At 42.4% G+C, this 6,573-nt stretch overlaps 1 pseudogene; it reads right to left on the bottom strand.

Moving 5' to 3' along the window:
• Window positions 1-4,959: 4,959 nt before the first annotated feature.
• Window positions 4,960-6,052, bottom strand: LOC118624546 (annotated as a pseudogene).
• Between the last annotated feature and the right edge of the window lie 521 nt (window positions 6,053-6,573).

Genomic DNA, 6,573 nt, shown 5'->3' with positions numbered 1-6,573 from the left:
AGACACTGTGCTGATGTTCAGCATACACTAATCAACCTTCTCCTTGATAGATGCAAGACTGAATCTCTCGCCCTGGCCAGTTTGGCTCAGCGGTTAGAGCGTCCGCTTGCGGTCCAGAGAGGCCCGGGTTCGGTTCCCGCTAAGGGCATGTACCTCAGTTGCAGTTTGTCCCCAGCCCTGGTTGGTCGTGCGGGTGGCAGCCACTTGATGTGTCCCTTTCACATCGATGTTTCCCTCTCTCTCTCTTCCTCTCTCTCCCTCCCGCTCTATCTGTACAAAAAATGGAAAAAATGTCCTCGGGTGAGGATTAAAAAAAAAAAAAAAAAAAAAGAAAAAAAAGACTGAATCTCTGAGGTAAGGTAACTTGGCTAAGGTCACAGAGCCAGCATATGGGCCCTGGTCAGGTAGCTCAGTTGGTTAGAGCATCATCCCAGTATGCCAACATTGTGGGTTTGATCCCTGGTCAAGGCACATAGAAGAAGAAACCAATGAATGCATAAGAAAGCGGAACAACAAAAATTGATGTTTTTCTTGTTCTCTCTCTCTTTCTCTCAAATTACTCAATAAAAACAAACAAACAAAAAGCCAGCATATGGAAGAGTGGGATCCAATCTCCTTATCTAACAAGAGTGAGCATTTGGTCCAACCACTGGACTCCAAACAGGAGGTCTCTCTGAATGTTTGGGCCTGTCCTCTGACCTCACCCCCATTTTAGGTTGATCTCCACCCTAATTTTGCATGAATCCTTCTCATCTGTCAGGCATGGCCTTATGCAGTCCCACTGTTCTTTGTTCCATGCCAGAGCTTTGTTCAAAGGCAAGCCCTTCACAAGGGCTTTGGGGACAGGCAGACTTGACTTCTCTAAGTCTCCATCCTTATTTGTAAAATGAGGATGATAGTACTAAATTTTAGGATCATGGTAATAATACCAGCTACCTTTTTAATAAAGCAATTACTATGTGCAGGCATAATTAAGCACTTGACACATTTAATTTCATTTAATTCTCACAAAATCCTATGAGTTAGACATTACCCTCCTATAAGAAATGAATGAGTGAAGAGAGGTTACATTCCACATTCAAGATGACAAAGTTAGCAAGAAGAAAAAAATCAAGATTTGAACTCAAATTGTCTCTCTCCAAAGGTAATATCTTATAGTAAAAAAAAAATTGCTTGCTATAAGTAAGCCTGCCATATATGGTAAGAAACCCAAAGAAAATTGCCTTGTTTTGATCCTAAGGATCATCTCATCTGGGGACCCATCATACTCAAAAGGGGTAGTAAACCCATATAAGAGTTGAATATGATTGTCTGTGGCATGTTGGGCACTTAATGCATGTCCAAGGCAGGTAGAAGGAAATCCTAAAGGGCTGAGTAGGCAATCCAGAAGGGATTTAGAAAAGTACTTTCCTTCTTGGTTCCCCATTCCATCTCTATTTTCCTTCCTCCTCTGTCAGTACCTGGGGGAGGGAAGAGGTGGAGTTATTTGTTCCTCTTTACCATCTGACTCAAGTCTGCACATTTTGCAAGACCCAGATCAATCCCTGCTATTCTGTAAGCTCTTTAAGACACAGTTCCATCAAGGTGATGGGCACATGAATTGATGGAACTAGAAATAAATACTAATAAAATATTTGACAAGGAGATGGATGTGAAATAATGGTCAAGAGTCTGGCTCTTTTAAAAAAATTTTTTTTTCTTCATTGATTTTTAGAGAGAGAAAGGAAGAGGGTGAGAGAGAGAGAGAGAGAAACATCAATGAGAGAGAACATCAGTTAGCCACCTTCTGCCTGCCCCCCACTGGGGACTTGGTCCACAACCTGGGCATGTGCCCTGACCAGGTTTTGAACTGGTGAACTCTTGATGCATGGGTCAACGCTCAGCCACTGAGCCACACTGGTTAGGCAACATCAGCACTCTCGATGGCCTCTTTATATATTAAAATTGTGCTGATTGTTGATTTCATCATGCTGTATTTGGTAACCAGATCAGACACAAGAGCACCTCTATTATACTTTGCTATTATTTCTTTTTAAAGCTCTATCATTGTTCTCAAACTGTCTTTTTCCCTTGCACTATCACTAACCTTCTTAGGACCCACGGTAACTTACTGTATGTATTTAATAATAAGCAGCAACAAAAGCAAAAAAACCCACAAAAATATTCATGGCACAATTTCCTGAGATGTTAACAACTCGAGGTTTAGCAGTAAACCGTCTCATACTTGAGCATTCTCTCTGTTTGTCACTTGAGAGCTGTGTGACTGATCATATAGGTATCAGCATGAAAGGCTATCAGGTCAAGGACTGAAGTTATATTAGACGACCGAGACATTTTTCCATGAACAACTTGGTTGAGAACCAAATTGTTCAAGATGGTAGATGTTTGAGAACAAAGGTTTGACTGTATGTGGTAATGAATAACTGGTACAACCACTTACTAACTGTATGATTTTGGGCAAACTATATTTAATCTCTATGTACCTCAACTTCTTGTCTGTAAAATGAGGATGTAGTCTAGGACACTGGTGATAGCTCAAAGTTGAGTCTCCCCTTCCAGCAACTGCTTCAGCTGAAGAGTTACCTCACACAAGGTTCTATCCCCTTCGCTGGGCAGCCTGAATTCAGTAACTAGCTAATATGAGACTATAAAGTTCTAGCCCCTTTGTTCTAGCTGAAGACAATTCTACAGGGCCATCCTAGCTCCTGTGGGACTGGCTAAGGTTTTTGTTATGACTGCATCATCTCCCTACTTCTCCCTCTGCCCAGTTTTGCTTTGCTTCTCCTCTACAGGGGTTGAATCCAAGAGTGCATCCAAAAAACCTCTTATCTCCATCTTAGAGTCTGATTTCTTGAAACTCACCCGTGAGATGAGATGCAAGTGATCACGTGGCAAGTTCTGGCTAATGGGGTGAAAGTAAAAGAATCACATGGTGGTTTTCTAAAAGTTCTTCAAGACTGTTGTCTTTAAACTTTGTTCTTGTTACTATGTCCAAAAGAATATTAGAAAACTATATGCATCCTAGTATATTTTTTAGATCAAAATTTTTTCTTTATAGTTTTTTTTCTTGGCAGATAATCTTTAATTGCCATTGCAAAAAACACCTGTATGAGATAGAAATTGGTTTCAATTACATTAGTAGATAATACGTTCTAGCAATTGGAGGTGACTGGATGTAATATCCTGGCAGTAATTTCATAGAACAATCTCAGATAGTTAGGCTGAGGCCAACACCTAAGGAGGACGAAAGCCTTACCTGTGGGGAATTTTGGATGATACCTGGAGAAATATTACACTGTGCATAAACCAAAGTGAATTGTTGTCACAAATGTTATAAGTTTTCATATAGTAAAAGTTTTTCTGTATGCACTTCAATTTCACAGCAAGAGTGGCATAGGATACCTAAACACAGAAGAGAGCACTCATGTAAGATCCTTGATACAATAATATATACAATTCAAAAGGATTGCACTCTCATTACACTTAGGGCTTTCTGCAACTACAAGGTGGTGGTTATAGAAAGCATGGCCCCTGGTATCAATATCTAAAAAGCAGCCACCACCTTCTTTTATGTGTGTTTCCTTTCTGTGTTTTTTCCTTCATTTTTCTTTTCTTTTAAAGTATGCTTTTTAATTTATTTTTATTTATTTATTTATTTAAATCCTTACCCGAGAATATTTTTCTATTTATCTTCAGATAGAGTGGGGGTGGGGGAAGGAGAGAGTCAGAGAGAGAGAGAGAGAGAGAGAGAGAGAGAGAGAGAGAGAGAGAGAGAGAGAAACATTGATGTGGGAGAGACACATCGACTGGTTGCCTCCCGCATGACACCAACCAGGACCGGGATGAACCGAAACCAATGTATGTGCCCTTGACTGGAATCAAACCTGAGACTCACTGGTTCGCAGACTGACACTCTAACCACTGAGTAAAACCTGGCAGGGCCCTTTTTAATTTTTATTTATTCATTATTATTTTTTGGTTAATCCTCACTTGAGGATATTTTTCTTCTGATTAAAAAAAATTTTTTTTTCTTTATTGATTTTAGAGAGAGAGGAAGGGTGAGGGGGAGAGATGCAGAAACATCGATGAGAGAGAACACTGATTGGCAGCCTTCTGCATGCCCCCCACTGGGGATTGGGCCCACGACCTGGGCATGTGCCCCAACTGAGAATCAAACTGGTGACCTCTTGGTGCATGGGTTGATGCTCAACCAGTGAGCTGCACCAGTCAGGCTCTATTGATTTTTTTAGAGAGAATGGAAGGGACAGAAGGAGAAAGAGAAAGAGAGAGAGAGAGGGAGAGAGAGAGAGAGAGAGAGAAAGAGAGAAAGAGAGAGAGAAAGAAACATCGATGTGAACCCAGGCATTGTGGCTCAGTGGTTGAGTATTGACCCATGCACCAAGAGGTCTCTGGTTGGATTCCTGGTCAGGGCACATGCCCAGGCTGTAGGCCCAATCTCCAGTGGAGGACATGCAGGAGGTAGCCAATCAATATTCTCTCTCATTGATGTTTCTATCTTGCTCTCCCTCTCCCTTCCTCTCTCTCTAAAATCAATAAAGGAAAAAAAAAAAGAATCATCAATGTGAGAGAGACACATGGGTTGGCTGCCTCCTGCATGACCCTGACCAGGGCCAGGGATAGAACCTACAACCCAGGTATGTGCCCTTGACCAGAATCAAGTCCTTGACCCTTTGATCTGTGGGCCAATGCTCTAACCACTGAGCCAAACATGCCAGGCCTAAAAGATGCTGTTACTGATTTCAGAGAGAGGAAGGGGAGGGGGAAACATTGATGAGAGAGAAACATGGATTGGTTGCCTCCTGCACGCCCCTTACTGAGGATTAAGCCCCAAACCCAGACATGTGCCCTGACTAGGAATCAAACTGGGAACCTCCTGGTGCACAGAACAACACTCAGCCAACCGAGCCACATCATCCAGGTCTTCTTTATTTTTCTTAATCAACTCTGCTGTTGTTGCTGCTTCTTGCAAAATGGTAAAAACAAAGTAGTTATTGTTGAACATACCATCTGGCAATCAAGACGTTGAAAACCTTCAGTTTTCTGGGGTGAAGGAAGCTCTGTGTGACACTTAGAACTCTGGTTTACAAACAAGTGGTCACAACTGTTCCTGGCTTGAAGACCTCCCCATCAGGTCATCATAGGAGGTCTGACTTAAGTTTGTTTCAAAGCTAGTCTAAGAAAATTCTGGTTCAAGCTCTGGCCAGTTTGGCTCAGCGGTTGGAGCGTTGGCCTGTGGAACAGAGAGTCCTGGGTTCAGTTCCCACTAGGGGTGCATACCAAAAAAAAAAAAAGAAAATTCTGGTTCTGGAGTGATGTGACTAGTCCAATAAGTTCCATCTGATTTCATGCCATTCATTGAATGCACACAAGGATTGAACATTGTGGCATTAGTGACAGAACCTGGTATTAGATCATGAATTCCACTCTAAGGAGCGACATCCTTCGCAGTAAAGCCATCTTTCATGTAGAACTGGCCCATAACTGCTGGGTCAAGTTCACTCATCAGAATCTCCAGGGTTTGATCTGGCTGACTGATTACCCTCCTCTCTGGGAAATCCAAAGTAGACAAGTACCAACAGTCAGAATTCATACGTCCCGTGCAATATGCTGCTCCATTCGGGAAAATTGCATTAAGAAACTGTTTCTTCCTGGAAATTCCGGTGTGGGTACTCTTGGTGAGAAGGCTTCATGAAATTCTTATGAGAATAAAAGCAGCTTTGACTTGAGTCAGACCCACTATAATCCCTAGCAGGTTTCAACAGGGGAACCATTGCTTTCGGCAAGAGGGCGGTGCCTCATGTCCTCAAAATGAAATGTCTTTTGGAGACAAACATGTACTCTCTGAGTACATAGGCATCCTGCGTGTCAGTTTTTGTCACACGCATGATTGAACACTGCACATCCTTCAAAACTATATCCCACCCGGATCTTGGGATGGTGTGAAGGTTCCCAGATCCTTGATTTGCATTGGGTTCTGCCTGGAAAACCAAACCTCCAGTAGCTTCTCGGTCCCTTCGAAAAATGTGCAGCTTTCAACACCATGGGACTAGTGAGCACCGGCAACCACAGAAAATCTACTAAATCAAATCTCTTCTCCTGCTGTTGCTGTGGATTGTTCCAGCTGTTTCAGGTTCCTCTTTTTTTTTGCTATAATTTTATATTAACTTTTAAAAAATTCTCATCAGAGGATATTTTTCCATCTATTTTTAGACAGAGTTGGGAGAAGGAGAGAGAGAGGGAGGGAGGGGGAGAGAGAGAGAGAGAGAGAGATTGCTTGGTTGCCTCCCCATAACCTCGACCAGGGCCAGGGACCAAATTGCAACTGAGGTACGTGACCTTGACCAGAATCGAACCCACAACTCTCTGGTCTGTGGGCCAACACTCTAACTGCTGAGCCAAACTGGCCGGGGCACATTAACTTTTTTTAAATAAATGAATTAATAAAATTTTCCCAGCTATTTCTTTCTGTGAGTGAAAGTTGAACGCGAGTCTGTTGGAAAGGGAGGCAGACACAGTTCAGTCTCTGGTAGTTTGCGGTCCCCTTAGAGAGAG

Source organism: Molossus molossus, unplaced genomic scaffold (assembly GCF_014108415.1).
Source record: "Molossus molossus isolate mMolMol1 unplaced genomic scaffold, mMolMol1.p scaffold_m16_p_10, whole genome shotgun sequence".
Lineage (NCBI taxonomy): Eukaryota > Metazoa > Chordata > Mammalia > Chiroptera > Molossidae > Molossus > Molossus molossus.
The sequence above is the reverse complement of the archived record's forward strand: the minus strand, read 5'-3'. Positions and strand labels throughout refer to the sequence as shown.